General features: G+C 44.4%; 1 pseudogene; it reads left to right on the top strand.

Annotated features, from left to right (window-relative positions):
* The first annotated feature begins 12,629 nt into the window (after positions 1-12,629).
* LOC123953454 lies at positions 12,630-13,513 on the top strand (annotated as a pseudogene).
* The last annotated feature ends 7,678 nt before the right edge of the window (positions 13,514-21,191 follow it).

Below are 21,191 nucleotides of genomic sequence, written 5' to 3'. Positions count from 1 at the left end.
TTAACTTACCTTATTTTAGTAATCACGCCACAATGCATAAGTGCATCGAATAAGCATGCCATACACCTTAAATTCACACAATGGTATTGGGCAACTCTATCTCTAAAAAGCTGGTGGCGGGGGGGGGGGGGGAAGAAAGGTAAACTTCCTTTGGGGGAAAAAAGTAAAAGAATTCCTAGCCAAGAATTCCTTACCATGTAACCAAGTAACTATGTAACCGGGGCAAGATCCCCTTGCAGGGAAAGCAGGAGAGATCTATAAACCACCTTGGCACAAGACAGAGTGGGCCACGGGTCATGCTTCCTGCCAAAGAGCTCATGTCCATGTTCCTGGCAAGAATAAGATGCAGATAAGATGAGGCAAACTTGAAAGTTAGAAAGTATCCTCATTCTCCTATAGGAACCAATCACCTTTTCTCACTCTAAGAGAAAGAGACACATCATGGATATTGCTACACTGTAAAGACTATCACCCTTACAAATGTTCCTATGTAACACTGTACTGTATGTGAATTATACTTCAATAAAAATGAGAGAAAGAAAAGCATTCATTAGTGAGTCTTGCCTGTATACAAGGATCCAGGAAATAAATTTCAATTCAGAGTCAGTGCTTTAAGGAGAAAACTCACCTCCTGGTGAATTAGTATGTATCCTTTTCTCATCAGATAATTAAAGTTCAGTCCCTCTCTACATTTTAAAATTTCAACTGCCTAGAAACCCACTACTAAAATTAGTGCTATAATAATAATAGCTATTATTAGCCTACGTTTATCATTTCATATATTATATAAGTTTTCATTTTTTTATCCACAGTATAAGAGCCTAATTACTTCTCTTTCTTTTATTGTAAGTCATCTCCAAGATACTTTAGAAGTAGGTAGGGTCTAAATAATGAATGCATTAAAAAATCGTAACGACCACCTAGGGAAACACAATGTCCCCGGCCTGCTTCCCAGCTCTGATGTACATGCAGGCCACAATCAGCTTCTACACACTGGGACCCGGGAAATAAAGCAATCTCAGGAGGCTAGCCGGGTTGTTGCTGTAGGAATCCTGCCCAACAGCAAGGGAAATGAAGGAGAAGGAAGGGAGAAGGAGACAGAGAGTTCCACCCAAGCCAGTGTGGTTGCTGGAGCAGAAAGGAACAGCTAGGGTTGGAGATGAGCCATCTCATCTGCATAGAAGGACTTCAGAGTCACCAATTTTAGAAACATTTAAAGAGCTGAAGTTGAAGAGTCTGGGTGTACCACACGGCCCACAGCGTGGAAGACGTCCAACAGAATGATGTTCACAGATGCAGTAGGGAAAGACAGGACGTTTGCCTCTACTTCAAGTGCATTCTTATCACAGACATGATTTCTGCTTGGAATGATCTGAAATTTTTAGAGCCCCTATTCTTTCCTTTATCCCTCTTCTCTCCTCCCTCCCTCCCTTCCTTGCTTCCCCTCTTCCACCTTCCCCCCTTCCTTGCTTCCTCCCTCCCTCCTTCCTTACTTCCTTCCTTCCCTGTCCCGTCTCTCTCTTTCCTGGAACAGAGCCAAATATCAGTGGGAAGACACTGTGGGTGGTCTATACGAGAACCTAGCAGTTATGCAGAATTCCAGACAGGCTGGCCAGCTTATTATTCCAGCGTCAGGCACAAAGTCAGTACTCAATAGGGTATGTGGAATTGAATGGCGTCTTTTCCAAAAGACCATAGAGATTATTGAACCCAAATAGCAATGAAATCCACAAAAAACATTTGACAATGTACCCATTCATTGGAAAATGTCAACAAAATGGGGGAAGGGGGGAGTTCAAGAATAAACCTTCCATATCTAGGCCATTCAGATGGGAGTGCTCTATAAATGTTCACTCACAGAGATGACCTTTGATTAGAAGGGTGAAAATCAAATACACCATTAAACTCAGTTAACAAAGAGGATCTCTGTTACAAGCATATATCTAGTGCACTGCCTCATGTGAGTTCAGATCTGTGTATATTTCAGGTTGACCAGTATAAGGCGGCATATATGGTAGACCCAGGGAACAAATGCATCCCTCAGGCTACAAGAGTGAAATGTAGTGACCTGGGTATGGTGTTTATGTCTCTTGAAAGACACCCTTTGAATGGTTCCATCATCCTTTAAACAAGGTATCTCGCCCCAACCCCTTTGTGCTCCACACAGTCAGTAACACAGATGCCATTACTTTTTAGGAAGAGGACCGTCTCCAATATTAGTCTCCCAAGCTACAAATGTGATTTAAAACCTCTCAACCAGCACTTTAACCATGGCAAGATGCACTGCCTATCCCCTGAGAAGTCATGAGTGCAGTCTCCCTTTAAGGGCACTTAAAGTGGACTGAAATTGAATAATCCTTGCAATTTACAAGGGCTATTTCCCTCTGGTATAGAATAGAGTTGGAGATGCAGAGAGCTCAGAGAATCAGAGCAAGCCAAAGGAGATGGGGTTTGGAGAAGAGCCCACCATCGTTTCCACTCCTTATAACCACCCACCTTCAAGCCACAAATGAAAGAAAAGTATCTGTGCCCACAGATAATTTGAATGATTTCTCTGAATGTGAGTCATTTAGATGAAACATATGGAAACTCACTTTGGCAAAAATGAACGAGGGGAGGTAACGGGGAGCAGGAGGAAGAAAATCACCCATTTGACTAGATTACATCAAAAGCAAGGTTTTCTCAGGATGCCTCTTCAACATAACTTATATCCTCAATGAATTATTCCACATTTATAAAAACAGCTTATGCTCCATATAAAGACTTTGAATAAAAATTGTTATGCTTCTTTTCGTTTGGATTCAAAGGAGACAGAAGGAAATCTCTAGGCCTTAAATGTGATTATGGTTCTGTAATTTGGAGTATGGAATTTTTTTCACTGGGCTGACTACTCGAATCAAATTAAGAGTCATCCACCCAAACTCCCGTCCTCCACTTCTTTGGTCCACCCTGAGTTACACAAGCTGCGCTCCTTAAGGACTTCACCATTTGTCCTATTTGCTGGGCCGGAGAGAATTGTGCCAACATACAAACCAGTCATGATGAAGACTACTGGCCCAAATGCCATGACATGGATGAAGTCATCTATGTCCTCAATCTGACATCATCAAAACACATGTGACAGGGGACTTGTACACAGGACAACGCAGGATGCTGTGTCAGTAAAATATTGTAAGTCTGGGCCATCCTCACTTAGAAGAGCACACAGTTTCAACACTGTTAACATTCCAGGTCTATGTTACCAGCATCGCACCAAAGCGTTTGAGTGCCTATCAATAAAGGGGTTCCTGCGCATTTGAGGTAGGGCATGGGGCAAATGCCTTCAGTGCCCCTCCTATGTCCTTTAGACCCTACCTTCTCTTTGTGTTGTGGATGGCCTCCACCAATAATTACCCGAATCTCTGGACTCCATAAGAGTTTTTCCAGAGCCACAGAAGACCACTCAGCTCATGTGTGCTGGCCAGGAGTGCTGGGGAATTAGCGCATCTCAGAACCTGACCTCAACCAATGACCAATGACAGTTAGACAGTAAATACCTCAGGTCCCCCATCGCTCAAGTGGAATAATTCAGAGTCTTGTGTTTTCTACTATTTCCCAGAGTTTCCCGTACAGTGTTAAGCTCCAGTTGCTCACCTTGATAACTAGTTTCCTAATTCACTCCTTATTTCCTGCCTTCCCATCCTTCTGTCAATTTCCACCTCCCTGTCAATGTTTCTTGTACCTCCTGAAGAGACTCTGCACTTGAATGAATGCCTGAGGTCAGCTTCTGGAGTGAACCCAAATGAAGACAGAGTGAGTCCATCCTTCAGCTGTGCTCAGGAAATGTATCAGTGACAGCATAAAGGAAAACAGGGATCTCTTCTATGATCACTCTTGAGAGGATTCATGAATATGCTCCTGAGACAGACACTGCTGGTCACCTACCTGACAGCAATGGTTCCTCCCTCCAGAGTCAATAGAAACCAATTTGGTTTGGCCAGAACAAGCTCAGAGAGGCTAAGCTCCTTCCTCAGCCCCTGAGGATGAATCAGCTCAGTGCAGGTCAGGTATGACCATCCTATTCTTGTTTGCTGATGATCTTTTGGGGTGGAGAGCTGACTGAGGGCCAGCTCATGAGACATAAGCAGGAATATGCTGAGGAATTCTTTTCCTCCTATAAACAGAGAGCTGGAGAAGTAAAAGGGTTCTTCATCCTCTCTCTCTCTGTCTCTCTCTCTCTTGCCTTCACCTTCCTTCCTGTTTGGAGCACCATAGGGTGAGGCATGGATTAAGTGTAGTCATCTTAAACCCATGAGAGAAATGCTATTGCGTAGCTAAACCAACCTCAGAATGCCTATCTCCAGACTTTCTTTATGTAAAATAAATGTTAGCTGAGATTTCCATCACCTACACCCAATTCATCCTGATCGATACAGATGCAATTCCAGGAGCCAGCTTGATGAAATGGAATGATTTGCAGGTGACAAGACTCAAATGTGGAAGTGGAAAGAGAAAGTCCCATATACCCTGTGTGTCCTTTCAGAGTTCACTCAACATTTTAAAATGAAAGTCTGGTGTTAATATCCCATTTCTCTCCTGGGCTACTCCTCTTTCATGCTGTGTTGAACTGCTTACCACAGCTCAGAACCCGCAACCTGCTTCTGTCTATGCCTGAACTGCTCTCCCCCCAGGTCCTCATGGCACCCTCTCCTGCTTTCTTCCATCTCTGCTCAGTTGTTACTCCCACAGTTGCAAGCCCCAATGCAATGGCACCACCTGGCCCTCATGACCTCCTCTCAAGGAAAGGATGCATGGGGATGAATGAGATTTGTCCCATGAAGCAAGGTTATTGCTGTCCTTAAAACTGGCACATATGATGTCCAGAGTGACCACATTATTAAGAGCTAATGCTATGGATTCATGCACCATGAAGAGGCTGGCTGGCTGACACAAGGTCTGAAAGCCCAAGCCATGCCATTTTCAAGCATGACTACACAGATTTTGGGGTCTTTTTTCAAAAGGCCCTTTAGTTACCTACCTACAATAATCTACTAGTTAATATTATGAAATCATCGTTTTGGCTAATCAAATTTCTTGGACAAAGCTTTTCTGATTTCCTTTTGTTCTGGGGAGATGGGGAAAATGGGACATATGCCTTAATTGCCATATTGTAAAACTGTCATCAAGTCACCTTTTCCCCTCAAAAGGAAGAGGAGAAACAGAAAGAATAGCTCTGGGCCAGTATATCTAACTCTCTCCTGGAAATCTCTACTTGGAGGATACAACATTAACATGACTGCAGTAGACATTTGCTCGTCTTAAAAAGCTATTCCCATGCCCCCGTTCCTTAGCCTTCCTCTACCTGTAGAGGCCAGAAAGCTAAAATACCGTGTTTACAAACCTCCGCTTAGCTAAGGGTGGCCACAAAACTTAATTCAGGCCAATGTCATATAGGCCAAATTGCTAGGTAAATATCCCTTGCCAAACAAAAAGGAAAATCTTTGCTAAGATAAACCCCTTCACCTCGTGGGCCTCCATGCAACTTTCTATTTGGAATGCAGGCTCAAGGGCAGGGTCACAGCAGCCATCTTGAATCATAAAGAAGCAAAAGGTGAAAGGGCTACCCACCAAGGTAGGTAATAACCCAGACAGCTAAAAGAGCCTTACCATCACTGAATTGTTGAGCTGCCTCACAAGGCTTACCTTGCATAGCCTTGGACCCCCCTGGTCTTGTGTCTCACACACAGCCCTAACTGTTTCAGCCATTCCAGGAAGGCTTTCTGTTCTATGCAGCTGATCATTAATATTGAGACAGAGACTGACCTCATGAACTCCCCTCTCACCTGGCCCTTCTTCCAGGTCCTTATCACAGTAAATGACATGGCCATCCTTCCAAGTCTATAGGCCAAAAATCTAGGCATTATCCTTGACACTGTTCTCTCCCACAGGCCTGGATCTAATCCATTAGTATATGTCCTACCTCTTCACTGCTAGTTCCAGACACCACTGTCCCTCCTCAGAGTGACTGTGACAGCCTCCTTATCTCTCCATCCATGTGAAGGTCTCACTGTATCATTTCCTTTTCAAAATACAAATATAATTCTCTCTCTCTCACACACACACACACACACACACACACACACACACTCCTGCTTAAAAGCCTTCAATGGCTCACCATATGTCCTGTGATCACGATATAAATATTTAACGTGGCCTAAAAGGGCCCTTGGGGTTTATCCCCAGCACATCTCTCCAGCCCCAGCCTGTGCCAGCTTTCCTCGAGGTTTCAGCCTCCGGACCTTCATTTCTAAGAAAAGGCCCTACGCCCTGCCTCCACAAGGTCTTTGCACAGACTCTTTCCTCTGGATGGAAAACTCATTTTTGTCCCTGCCCTTTGCTATTTGACTCTTGGAAAATTTTTCATTCAGAATGCAGTCCTGGTTTCCCTACCTCAGAGAACTCTTCCCTGACCCAGCTCAGGATTTAAAGATCCTTTATTAACACTGCCACTGACCACCAGCCCTTTTTCAGTCTCGCTAGTTGTAATTATGCATCCTTAGGGGGATGAGTTGTTTAACGGTAAGTACTTGAGAATAGGATCTCTGTCTGATTTTCCATTTCATCTTTGCATACAATTCTCATCATGCCTCACATGATGCCTAGCACATAGTAGGCACTCAATGAAAACTCATTGAACAAGGACTGAATGGAAGAAAGCCATAGAGCCCATTCAGTCAACCATCCTCTAAGTAATTGAGAGTCAACCATCCCCTGAATAATTGAGAATTACCATTATAGTATCTAAACAAAAATGGAACTAAAAAATATGATTGAAATGACACCAAAAAGATACTGAGCTTTATGGAGCCATAAATATTTGATGAATCACCAAATTCTGCCATCTAGCTCGTGGTATCTATGTCAGGCCCCACGTCGTCTGATGCATGGATGGACTAGGTTGGGGAGTGGTGAGGAGTGGGCATGCGCCCTGAGCCGCTGAGGCCACACTGTGATAATGGTGGCCCTAACAAGGCCCTAATCCACATTCACAGGTTGTGCTGCAAATATGTTCTAGCTGCAGAGAGACGTTGTGGGAGAGGCCTTCCTCCATTACCCCAAGTAACTGTCCCTCTGAAGCATCCTTAAACATGGGGATCTCAAGCCACTGACTAAGAGGCTGCATGGGAACTTACCCTCTTAGTCCAGAACCCCTCACCAGGTGACTTTAAAAATGGTCAACAGGAAAACTGAAAGGAGAGGAAAAAACTGACAGGAATGGTGAGAAATTACCTTGGCCTTGAGTGTCTCAGTTTTGAAAAGAACAAGTTTTCCTCAAGCAGGAGGGGCTCTTCCTTCCTTTTTTTTTTTTTTAAGATTTTATTTATTTATTTGATGGATAAAGATCACAAGTAGGTACAGAGGCAGGCAAAGGGGGGGGGGGAAGTAGGCTCCCTGCTGAGCAAAGAGCCCAATGCGGGGCTCGATCCCAGGACCCTGAGATCATGACCTGAGCTGAAGGCAGAGGCTTTAACCCACTGAGCCACCCAGGCACCCCGGGGCTCTTCCTTTCTTAATGGTTCTCTCAGCCATTGTATCACCAAGATGTACATGTTCCCACTTCACATCTAATTCATGTGACAAAACCAAAGAAAGCAGGGAGTGGGGACACAGGCTGTGTTTCATGGGAGTGAGAGGTGCCTAGGAGATGCTTGGGATCTAGGCAAGACCTTTATGCAGTGACCCTGTTAGGGTGGTCAGAAAGGAATGGAGAAAAACAGGATGAATGTTTGGCATGGCATGTTACATCGCCCTCCACCTGCCCCAAACCCACCAAATTCAATTTGATTCTATTCCTTGTAGGAATAGAATTCTATTCCTTGTAGGAATTTTAGGGGTCAGAAGGCATGGATTTGTCTCTCATCTGCCACAGATGAGCTTTGTGATGCAGCTTTAATCTCCCTGATTCACAGATTTTTCATTGGCAGAAAGTAAGTGGAGCCCAACTGGTAAACAAAGGTGGACCCAACACAGAACTGGGCCCAGAATGGATGATACCGTGTATGTGAAGGCCATTTCCGCACTGCAAGCTTACATCCTCACTAGCTAATTCGACTGGACTTCTCATTTCCCAACTCTCTTCACTGTATTTTTTTCAAATTATTTTTAATTAAAATCAAGTTGATTATAAATTTAATGGAGTAGGTATGAGTATTGAAATTTTCTGGATACAAAATTGCTTACTCAGCTTGCTGCGGTTCTCTCTAGCTCCTCTCTTTACTGCTCTGGGACAGCCTGGAGGTATGTGTTTATTCACCTCTGATGAAGGAAGATAATCTTACCAAGGGCCACACCTTGAACAATGACCAGCTTCTCCGAAACTCCATACATACCCTCTGTGTTGGCTCCCTCCCTTGTTCATAGGACACTCCCTTAAGTTCCTTATGGAACTGTTCTTTCCCGCCCCTAGTCGGTGGTATCATGTGAACAAGGAGGCATGTGGTTACCCCCTGAAGTAAACTGCAGTTTCTACTCACAGGCACTAGGTTTTTATGATACGACCTCCAGAAGCTCTCATACAAAGCTACTTGTGGCTGGGAGAGGTGTCTTAGTGGCTTTTTCCGAGCAGGGGATCCGGGCATCTTGTGTGTAAATATGTGTTTGAGGATCCCAATTCCAAGGAAAGCACGTGGCCCCTGAAGTTGTCACACAACACCCCATGGGTGACAGACCCCAGTCCTCACCACGAATGACCAGGTAACTCACGGAGAGGGTTGAAAAGGCCCACATGTTCCCACTAGGTGAGAAAAAAGAAGAAGAAAAAAACACCTGTGTGGGGCCCTGACCTGCGGTGATGAGGACATGCATGCAAGTGTGAACGCAGGGGCACGCACCCGTGCACGTGTGGGACACATTAGAATGTTTGCAGTTGGTCAAGCAACTTTATTGGCATTGGCTATCTTTTGCAAAGTGTTCAACTTCACACTTCGGAGAAGGGACAGGACCAAGATTAATTCTTGCAGAGCCCCAGTGAAGAAACTGTGAGGGGAGAGAGATGATGAAGACAGAGCTGTGTTTGGATTACAAGTCACATACGTTGATGCCCAGAAATTTCACTATTTGATCATCTGTATTGATTAAGAAGTTTCCTAATTCAGAGGTGTGGAGGTGGGAGGATATTTCCTAGCCTGGCCATGTCCCATTCCAAAATTAATTTTGAGTTTGAGGTTGAGAGATCAAACAATATTGTCCTGCTGGCTAGCATCACTCTCTTGGTAAAGGATCCCATAATCCACTCATGAGGGAACTCCAAAGCCCCTGAGGCCCACGGGAACACTCCGATAATGAAAACGCACCACCACCTGGTCTTCTCAACGTGCTAGAGTGGACGTCACGAAGAATTAACCCAATCACCTCTTTAGGCTGGTGAGGAAGCTGAGCCCCAGGGCGAGGTCACGTGGTGAGCTAGGAGAAATGCTGAGAGCTGAACCCAGTCTCATGTCTCCAGACAAGTCTTTTCTCCACTGGACCATGCCAGGTCCACTGAGCTATGGCAGTAAAGGGTCCCTCGCTGAGAAAGTCTCATTGCTTTTGATCTACAGCTTCTGTAGGTGCCCTTCTGAGCCAAATTTCACACTCCATCTCCTTTCTTTTTGTCTCAGTCCGCTTGGGCTGCCATTAAAAAAAAAAATCATAGACTGAGAGGCTTAAGCAACATACATTTATTTGCCTCCAGTTCTGGAGGCTGGAATTCCCAGATCAAGGAGCCAGCAGGGTTAGGATGAGGGCCCAGCCATCTTCTCAGATGGCCTTTTCTTGGTTCATGCATGTGGAGAGAGAGAGACCTCTCCTCTCTCTTGTTATAAGGCACACAAACCTCTCAGATTAGGGTCCAACCTTAAGACCTCATTTAACCCGAATTATCTCTTTAGAGCCCTGTCTCCAAATACGATCACATAGGGGGTTAGGACTCCACTGTATGCATTTTGGGGAGAACAATTCAGTCCATAGCACTCTGCATCCTACTACTCAAGAATCTGATTTTATAACCCTTGAACTTCAACTAGGCATTTGAGGAACATCAAATTGTATGAAGGCTGTTGTTTATTGTTTCCAGTACAGCCAGAGCAGGACAATTGCTACAACATTTATCCTGTAACAGGCAAAGGGTTCACTTCACTCAACACACCCAGTCCCAGTTTACTATGTCTAAGTAAAGTGAATCCCGAACATCTGCTTTGTGTCAGTAAGAAAAACAAATAATTCATTACACCACTTCTTAATTTTAATAACGTCGAGATATAACATAGTAAGATTGATGTACTATATACTTGTTTAAGTGGGGCTCAACCCACATTGTTTTCACCAGTCACCAGGCAGCCAATTAAATACCAACCAGCCACAGAGCTGTCTGCTAGCAAGGAGGCCAGGCAACCTCATTACTGATAAGGTTAATTTAATCAGTTACCTTCCTAAGTGCCCGTGAGTCACTCCCAAAATTTAAAATGAATAAAAAACATGAATGGAAAGCATTTCCTACGTGGGTGGAATTCCTCATATCTCTTTCTGCCCACCCTCTCCCCTCACCTGGGTCACCTACCTACGAAACCCCCTCCCGTCTACTGACAACCAGAATTTTTTCTTTATGAGACATGAGCGTAGGGACCTCAAACCAAGGAACAACAAGGTGTGTCCCCTTTTGTCTAGTAGCAAATCTGATACAGCTGCCCATGTTTGTATGCGATAGGAAGAGTCCTCTGAGCCTACAAATGGAATGTGTTCTCACGTTGGAAGCTCTGCGAAGGAAAGAAAAAGGAAAGAGAAAGTTTAAAGTAGGAAACAATCTGTTCTGCAGCTGGTGGCATTCAGAGTCGGGCAACACGGAAGAAGTGCTATTTGTGTGCACAGGTGTCTAGGACTCTGCAATCTGCCCAGCGGGGAGCGCTGGAAATGGAGGCTGAACCACCGGGTCTCTGCCTTCCTCTTCTGCAGCCTTCATGGGAGCCCCTCACAAACTACGGACTCTCCGACCAATGACTGAAATATACATATTGTTCTCGGGGGGACCCAAGGAAAACACCACATGACCATGATTTTAAGTCTCTGAGAAGCCGCAAACCAGAAATCTGAATGTGCCAGGAAGCATCACACCGATGATCTTACTTCTTCAAGGCCAGGATGGTCCAGGCCTCTGCCCTGACTTTTATGCAATTAAACAGTGATACTCAGAGTGCAGGCCAGGCCCAGGTGCAGCTGTCACAGGGGAATTCAGCATATCTGACTCCTTATTCCTTCCATTGCCCTTACCGCTGTGACCTAGATACAGCTTAGAAACTTCTGCTTAGAAAACCCTGCATGTAGTCCTGTTAATCATCAAAGGAACTTTGTTTAAAGCCAAGATTTGCAAAAACCACTCTTTACTGAAACCACCCCCCCCCACCCGAGGAGGTAAGTATGTATGTACAGAAACAGCGAGGCTACATTTAAGATCTACACAACAGCATGACCAGATTCCTATACTCCCAAGATCAACTGATCAAGGACAGAAAAGTTTCAAAAACCTACCACAGACCACTGTGGGCACCTGAATGTCTGCAGACATCAAGCACCTCCTGACTCCAACCCCTTCCCACTTCCCCCTCTTCCTGACATAAAAGAAGTTCAAAGTTCATCTTGAGGAAAGATGGTTCTTTGGGACAATAGTCCATCATCTATTTGCTGACTTTCCAAAAAAGTCACTTTCCGGGCGCCTGGGTGGCTCAGTGGGTTAAGCTGCTGCCTTCGGCTCAGGTCATGATCTCAGGGTCCTGGGATTGAGTCCCGCATCGGGCTCTCTGCTCGGCAGGGAGCCTGCTTCCCTCTCTCTCTCTCTGTGCCTGCCTCTCTGCCTACTTGTGATCTCTCTCTGTCAAAGAAATAAATAAAATCTTTAAAAAAAAAAAAAGTCACTTTCCTACCCCAACAGCTTGTCCCTCAACTTACTGGCCTGTCATGTGGCCGGAGAAATGAGTTTAACTCAGTTACACGTATAACGATATTTAGCAATATAGACATAATGCACACAAATGCATTCACTATAGAAAAGTAACAGTATTGGTCAGTAACCACCCTACTGGCTGCTTTACAAACAGAAATATTTTTAAGTTGTATCCTGAGATGAGCCCTTTCATTAAAATAAACCACAGATTTAAAATAAAGTAAAACAAATTGCAGGTTTAAGATTAGGTGATAAAGAACTAAAAGAAAATATGGATAAATATTATATGACCTAAGGACAGGGGTGGTGTCTCTAAGTAGGATGCCAGTGACAGAAATCACAATAGTCACAGAGGTGACTGCCTCAAAAATAAAAGCAATCAAACAAATTAAACAAAACAAAACAGGAACTGTGACAAAAGTATCGTAGAAGTATCGACTATCATAACAGTACATCAACAAAATTAAAAGCCAGTGACCAATGAAGAAAAACATGTTGGTAACACAGGAAACAGACAAAGTATGCTTAATGAACACAAATCAATTGAAAGTCAGTAAGAACCCTGATATGATTCGTCACACACCACTGCTCTGTTGAGTGGCAGTTGCTGACTTCCTCCGTTTGCCTTCTCTCCTACTTCTGTGCTCATCACCCCCCCACCCATGATGTGATGGGGATGGACATGAGCCCACTGAGGCCCCACAACTCTCATTTTGGTTGTAAATTAAGACTGACACAGATTATTATTTTTAAGGCCAATAACGAATAAAGTGAGTACCAGTTATCTCTAAGAACAGGTGAAAGGCTGGTCCAAAGGCCAAGCTACACATTGTTGGAGCAGTGGCAAGGAATTAGGAGGGCAATCCAATCCCATTAGCAGCTTGCAAAATGTCTGTACAGGCAATGAATTCCCTTGGGCTTTGAAATAACAACACCTGTGGCCTGTGGTTGTGGGGTGGTTGGGGCTCGTCCATATTAATGGACAGCACTTAGAGCCAAAGAAAGATGCAGAATCAGATGATGAAAAGTGAGATTCCTAAGTATATCCGAGAGCAAGCAGCTCTTGGAAGTGGTGCAAGGTTCCACGCAAAGAAGTCAAACTTGCTGCTGAAGAAGGAAGAGAAGGAAGAAAAGGAAAAAAGAAGAAAACGCTCCAGTAAAGAAATTAATATGAGACACTCCAGCCAAAAGTGCACAAAAATCAAACCAGAATGAAAGTGATTCAAAACCAAGAACACCAAGATCAAAAGGTCAAGAATCTTAAAAAAAAAAAAAGAAAATAAAAGAAAGAAAGAGAGAAAAAGAAAAAAGGAAAAGAAAACAGAGAAAAAAAAAATACCCAATGGACCTAACTCTGTAGAAGACATTAAAGCAAAAATGCAAGCAAGTATGAAAAGGTCTTTCCAAAGGGAGAGCCAAGCTCATCAATCATAGGAAGCACAGCTCCTAGATGACTGACGCACAGGTTATTCAAGATCTATGGCAGGGGAGGAAGTCTCCTAAAGAAAACAGCTTAAAAAACAGCTTGTTAAAATTTTCCATCTCATTTTCTTTCTGTAACAGTTGATCCCTGGCTGTCCTCATAATGCAGAGTGAGAACTTGCCTTACTGTGTCTGATAAATGTGGTCCAGTAATGTGGTGTCCCAAAATGCCTGTTCGGTTGTTGAAGGCAGAACTCTCCTTTTGCTTGGTTTTAAAATATGTATGGAAGGCTTCAACAGAACAAAGTAGTCATGATAGCCAAATGGAAATGGTGGAGAGAGAAAAAATATATGTGTGAAATAGACTTAGTTTTTTAATAAAGTTTAAAACTCAATGAGAAAAAGATGAGCACCTCAGTAGAAAAGATAGTAATTGGGGGTGCCTGTGTGGCATGACTGGTTAAGTGTCCAACTCTTGGTTTCAGCTCAGGTCATGATCTCAGGGTTGTGGGATGGAAACCTGAGTCGGGCTCCATACTCAGCGCGGAGTCTGCTTGAGATTCTCTCTCTCCCTCGCCCTCTGCCCCTTCTGCTCATGATCTCTCTCTTTAAGGTAAATAAACAAATCTTAAAAAAAAAAAAAGAAAAGAAAAAAATAATAAATAAAGGACATGATCAGGCAATTTACAAACACAGAAACCCAAATATTCTTTTAAACATGTCCTTCATAATAAAAAAAAAGAAAATGTAAATATGCACAATCTTTCATTTATCAAATTAGCTATTCAAAAAAAAATAACAAAGCTCATTTTTGGAAAAAATGTGGGGAACCCCATAAACCAGGTGGGAATGACAACAGATGCAAGTTTTTCCAGGTTGATAATTTGGCACTAGAAATCAAAATCCTAACATTTGCATTTCATTGGACATAGGAATTCCAAACTTAACCTAAGGAAATAATTGCAGATAGGCACAAAAATGAAGCTATAATGTCCATCGCAGTGTTGTTTTAAAGAGAGAGAAATAATATCGGGTATGTTAACAAAGAACGTAAAACAGAAGACAGAGCAGTGATTTAAAATTGCATTGGGAAGGTGTTAAGTTTTAAGGTGGCTTTCTGAACTACAGGATTCTATACTTATAAACATACACTCTATATGCATAAATATATAACTAACATATACTCATAGAAAAAGACTAAAAGTAGAGAAGTAAATGTCAGTAGTGACTATCCATAATGAGATCATAGATGGTATTTATTTTGCTCTTTTTGCTTTTCCATAGATCCTAAATTTTCTTCAGATAACATGTAACTTTTTATAACAATAAAAACAGAATTTTAAAGGAAAAGCCAACAGTACAACAGGCTTCTGTTTCTCCCACCAAACTAAATGGCTTTCACTTAGTGCTTCCAAAGATCACACTGTCTCTCTCTCTCCCCTGATCTGCATCCAACTTTGTAATAATTTCCTTCACATCATGAAAAAATTATCCAAAACCCCAAGCTCACTCATTCAATTAACTCCCTACCTCTTCCTTACTCAATATTCAATTAACATTGAATCACTTTAAGTCTTGCTATTTTAAAACCTGCTCGGGCTAATCTGGTTTGTTTTTTTGTTTGTTTTTGTTTTTTGTTTTTTTTTTAACGCTCAGCCCTTCTTTTTCCTTCTGAGTCTTCAAAAATATCCAAAGACAAGGGAAGGTTTGTAGACAAGTCACTCTGTTGTTCTATATATAGATACGTCACCAGCTCTCCAGGCCCCAGTCCCTAGAGTCTGGTGGGTGTGCAAAGCAAAATGGAACAACTTCGAAGCTTCTAACCTATATCGGGTGGCACGCCAAGAAAAGCAGAGCATGGCGGGTGTGACACAAAAATACCAGACACAGGTCAAGGCAAAAATCTTCCCAAAAATGCCTCACCTCACGTGGCTGTGTAGGAGACATGCTGAGCCCAGGCCATGCATGCTGGGCGGGGCTCAGGGCTCTGTCCACAGGTGGCAACTTGGGTGATTTCCGATGAGCAGGTCTCCTGTTCTGGGTCTCAGTGACATCATTTCCAAAACTATGGCATTATTTCTAAGGTGACAACCAAACTGAAGGACATCTATGCCCCTTTCTCCAGCAAGTCATTTCATTCTACAGCATCACAACATCCCCCTCAAAGTAGCTCCCAGCCCGGGATCTCTCTAGATCCGTTTCTCTTCCTTACTGTAGATTCTGAAGACACTCAGCCTCCTTCACAAGTCCAGCGTTCACCACGTCTTATGACCACAGATGGCTTTGGTCATTTTCCACGGGTTTCTCCAGGCTTCCTTTTCTCCCCTATCTTGATTCAGGTTACATGTGAGTCACTTACTTGTCTCTGTCGACTGGGCATCGGCCTTTTTTTGTTTTTTAACCTGAGGGAAGTTAGTCATTTGAAAGGCTTTAATCTATTACAATGTATCATAGATGTTGTTCCTTCAAGGTTAAGAGAGAGGCAGGCAAAAAACAGAAGGGAAAGAATTATAAGAAGTATCACTCAGGTGGTCCAAGGATGGGACTCACTTCTCATAAAGCTGGCAAACACCAACACCATTCTCCAACCAAAGCCAATCCCCCTGACCCCCGACCTAAGACAAAATAGATCAATACTAACTCCAAACGCTGGCAAGGGTGAGGAGAAATGGGGTCCCTTGTACACTATTGGTGGGAATGTGCAATGACACAGCCCCTCAGTAACACAGTGAGCCAGTGTCTCGTAAAACTACATACGCACTCACCATATGGCCTAACGATTCCACTTGTGGCCAATTCTGCCAGACAAATGGAAACCTATGTGCACACAAAAACCTGTCCATGAATGTTCATAGAAGCTCTATTCACAATATCCCAAAACAGGAACCCTCTGAAATGTCCTTCCGTGGATGGCTGGGTAGAGAAACATGGATCTATCAAAATCATGAAATGCCACCCTACAGTAAAAAGGAACAAACTTGACAGACACAACAACTCAGATGGACCTCGGGCCGTATGAAATGAAGGAGCGCAAAAGGTTACACCTATATGATTTCATTTACACAACATTCTTGAAACGACAAAATTACAGAGATGGACCAGGACTGACGGTTGCCAGGGTTGGCGAGGCGGGGGAGGGGAGGAGGGAGCTGTAGCTAGAAAGGGTAGCATGAGGGATCCTTGCAAAGAAACTGTCCTGGGTTTTCATTGTGATGACGACCAAATCTGTACAGGTGACAAAATCACACAGAACTGCATACACACAAATGAGTGCGTGCAAAACTGGTGAAATCCAAGTAAGATTGCTGGGTTGTATCAATCTCATCAATATCAATTTCCTGTTCTTGATATTGACGATGTGAGATGTTGAGAGATAGAGAGATGAATGCTAACAGCACGTATGTGCACAATAAGGAACAGAATCAGCTTACAGTATTGTATTTTTCCTGTAAGGTTTTCCTATCCAACGGAAACGCAAATCTGTCCTATAGTCCACACTCCCTGCAATTTTAAATTGCTCCTAACTTTGGGTGTTCTGCTTTGTGCTGGTTGTCATGGTGATGTTTAAAGGAGGAGAGAACCATAAAGTGCTATACAAAGATCCTACTTTCTCCAAGGAGCTAGAAGAGGGTCTCCTGAGTAGAGCATATATCTTGGTTACTTGCCCACATAGTGCGGCCAGCCTCCGTGGTCACCTGCAGACAGAAATATTGGGGGGCGGACGCTTCAGAGAGTGGACATAACCCGCAAGTGAAGAAAGACCAGAGCTGGTGAATAAACATGGCATCTTGGTCCCGTGCCGTGGGACGAACCTGAGGTGTTATCTACACCCTCTCTAAAAGGATCCCTAGCGGGAAGAAATCTCAGTTGCCCACAGCACTAATCTGCTGATGACTATGCCTTTTATGGTTTTTCCTTCTTAGAAACCCCCCTCTCTCCCCCGTCACCCTCATTCCACCTCCCGAGTAAACCACTGGACCCAACTCCTTCTCTCAGGGTCTGCTTTCCGAAGGACCCAAACTCAGTGTGAACACTAAGGATATGCTCGATGCAGACTGCACTGCCTGCCTCCAACAACTGATATTTTACTTTCCCTAATCAATACCAAAATTTAAAAAAAAAAAATTGTTTTTAACCTGCTACAAATTTCAAGGAAATGTAACGAAACACAATTCGTTTATTTAAGACAGATGACAAGACCCTCAGGTAAATACAGTCTTGGTCATTTCTGAAGCTCTTCTCCTATGTGCCTCGTAGCCGAACGGCCATCAGGCTGTTTAACAACTCACCGCAAAGCCCTTTCCATGCAGACTGCATTCACTTCAAACAATCCACATTCAGCACACACCTCTTCAGAACTGCCGTGCTTGTGTTCTAGATTCTGGAAGACCATCCAGAGTGCACAAATCCAGTAGGCTCATCAAAAGAGCTGACATGTCAGCCAGTTCCCAAGAGGAAACCTAAGTGACTTAGGAAAGTCACTTACAGAAAACGCTGGACTGAAAAAAAATTTTAATGGAAGATTCTTTGAGATCCTGAAAACCATGCTAGGTATAACCCTCCTGGACTACGAACCAGCCATTCTCCTGGCGGTAACACTTTGAACCACTCTCCTCTGAATCTTAGCTGGTATCAAGGCTGCCCTCCAGGGTCAACATTTTCAGTGGTTCCACTATAAACATGCTCGTGTCCGTGCAGCATCTGGGTGGGCTTGGGAGACAGAGGAGCCAGAAGAAAAATGAATCAGAAGTCTGAATACTTAGAGCCCAGCCCTGCCTGCATCTGAGGAGGGGCAGGCAGGAGGGAGAAGTTTTGGCCACAGCCCTTGGACTTCCTGGGTCTCTACATATCTGCATAATGAAGGGTTTGAAGTAGACGAGAAGGACAAACCAACCTTGACAAATCTGTGATGCTAGACAGTGTTTTTGCTTAGAAGAAATGGGACCTGCTAGCAGTATTATTACCCATGCACTGATTCATTTAGCAATTACTAAGCCTCTTCTTTGTAGCAAGCACTGTATGAGGTACACCAAGTGTCCCCATGCATAAGCAGACAGGTCAGCCCCAGCCCTTGCCACAGCTCATGTTCTCACCTCTGTACTTCCCTTCCTCTAAGCTTCAACTGATCCAGATTCAATATCTCAGGCGCCAGCGTCCACCAGACCAAGCTTGGGTCATGTGCTTGACTCCAGACACTTCAACAAAACAGAGAAAGAATCTGGCCTCTGTCAACTTCCATGGAGGCAGGCAGCAGGAAGTGGCTTTCACTGGGAACTGCCCACCCACCAAGATGACACACATAGCAAATTGCCCCAGCAGGAACTCAGCGTACTCAAAGGAAGAGGGGGATTTGAATGTTGGATGACACACGTCCTCTACATCTGTGTCCCTGAACTCTCTGACACACAGTGCAAACGTTGTGTGTGCATATGAGCATCTTCGGGGAAGGGAGGACCCACAACCTTCACCCAGCTTTCCAGATGATTCTGCCTTTGGCAAAGAGAAGTTAAATCCAGGGGGGTTCTCTTGTGTTAGTGGGCAGATTGATCTCCATTTCCTTTCTCCTGGCGTTCTCACATGGGACACAGCCATGAAGAATCTACTCACCAATCTGGAAGTCTAGATTGGGATTGCCTTGCTGGCTCGATCTGACTCTCCATATATTGTGACTACCACCTTCACCTAGAGGCCAGCAGGGAAAATATTTAGGACAATGTTCAGGACAAGGGTGCCACGCAGTGCCTAGGTCATGGGTCACAACATGGGGAACTTGCCAACATTTCATGGGTAAACAATAGTGGTTATGTTGGCCCAAGCTGGCAGTGGATGTGACCCTCCTCTTATCATCAAAAGTTGATAGTGTCAGGCTGCCCCAGGTCCTGATACCTACTTAGCATCAGAAATCCTGTTTCCACCACTACACTTTGCTCTGGCTCCCCTCTCACTAACTAGCTGGTGTAATTAGAAAGCCAACACAAATGAAACTTTCACATGAAACCCAAAATCCACACAGGAATGCAAAGAATTATAGTAGAAGTATCAGTAACCCCATGTTCATGGCTGTATAGTATTCCAAAAATGTGTCTATTCCCCTAATCTTATTGGATATTTCTAACATTTCCAATGTTTCATGTTTCAAGTGTTACTACTGTGAGTGCATGCACAAGAATGTTGCCTGACTACGCACTTCATCATAGATTCCCAGGGCCCGGTCTAGGTATATCTTCCCTTCTATTAAATAATGTAAAATTATTTTCCAAGCACGTGTCCCAGTTTACCCTCTCCCCAGCAGTGCATCAGAGTCCTGGTTGCTTTACATCCTCAGCAACACTTGAGAAGTTCAGACTTTCTAAATGTTATCCATCTCAGGTATTAAAAATGGCAGAGCTAGCTGGTCCTTCATTTGCCTTTCCCAAGGTGACTTTTTTTGCCTGTCAGTCCTCACTACCGGACATTCAGATCCAAAAAGCAGGAAGCATGCAGAATTCAGGTTTGTGGCCTCTGCACATAGAACTTTCCAGCACACATGACCAGTTAATGGTGGTGCAGTGAATGATGGACGTTCATGGGCTTCCCAATCCACAAGGCTTGGAAAAAAACACAATAGGAAGCCCGGGGTTGGAAAGAGAAGGGCGGCGAAGGTTGACCGATCCTATCTCTTGCCAAGTGAGATGTCATGGACCATGTGGGGACAAGATACAGGGGAACAGAAGCACGGAGCCTCAAAGGAAGGAGCCTGCTCTGTTTTGTTTCTCTTCTCATGAAATCCTGCACCAAGTGGGGTTAAGAGCGGATGGGAAATGAAGAGATTTGCACCCAGAACCAGGAATAGGATTGCAAGTTCCTCTGCCACATTGACCAAGTTTCTCATTGCCTCTATTCCTCAGACAGAGCCCCAAAAGAGGGGCCACCTCCAGGGTGGGAGTAGGAGCTAGGCCAATGCTGAGTAAGTCCCCTGAGAGCCCAAAATCAGCCAGCAAGGACGCTGGTCATGGGCAGAGCCCTTGTGGTACCTGCTGGGCTACCGCTGTTACCCCAGGCTGCACTGTTAGACCTGCTTCCCCTTGTCCTTCCCAGTCACCAGTGGCGCATTCCTGGCAGCTGCCTCTTTGCAGAAATCTGCACCAAAATTAAACCCATCAAGCTGTCAGCCCCGTTGCCGGGGCTGCTCCCATGTCAGCCCATGTCATGACAACCGATGATAGAAATTCAGGCTTCATGGGGAGCATCTGTTTCCTTTTTAAAATCGCTTTAAAAAGAAGCCTGAGCAAGGCGCCTGATGCTGGGGACAGTGCAGAATGCCGAGGCAGGCAGGCAGCCTCAGCACCTGCCGGGAGTGGCACTTTCTCTAGGATTGAGGAAACCAGTGGGGGGTGGGGGCTGGCTTCCAAAAACAGCAGCCCTGGGAGGGAGGGAGCGAGAGGAGTCCGGGTTTCTCCTCCCTGGGGTCCTCCCCTTCTTAACCACGCAGCACGTGCTTCTTCAAAGTCCAGCACTATGGCTGGCCCTGGGCTACAACTCAGTTTTGCCTTCTTAGGAGGGTCTTTGTTCCAAGGCACCTCCAAAGCTTCCAAAATACTGGAGATTCTCTCCTTTGACCCCTACAGTGTGGAGAGAGGGCTGAGGAGGGCCGGGGTGGGGGGATTTCTTATCCCAAACACAAACAGTCTCCCCTTTGATGGGCCTGTGATTCAGGATTGCTCAGCAACATAAAATCTGGGGGAGAAAGAGCATTAGCTGAATCCCTGCTGAGTCCCTGTCTCCAGCTTCCCTTGGCCCCTGCCCAGGATCGATCTCTCTCTCTCTCTCTCTCTCT

This window comes from Meles meles, chromosome 11 (assembly GCF_922984935.1).
Source record: "Meles meles chromosome 11, mMelMel3.1 paternal haplotype, whole genome shotgun sequence".
Lineage (NCBI taxonomy): Eukaryota > Metazoa > Chordata > Mammalia > Carnivora > Mustelidae > Meles > Meles meles.
Note: the sequence above shows the minus strand (reverse complement) of the source record. Positions and strands in the feature narration are given on the sequence as shown.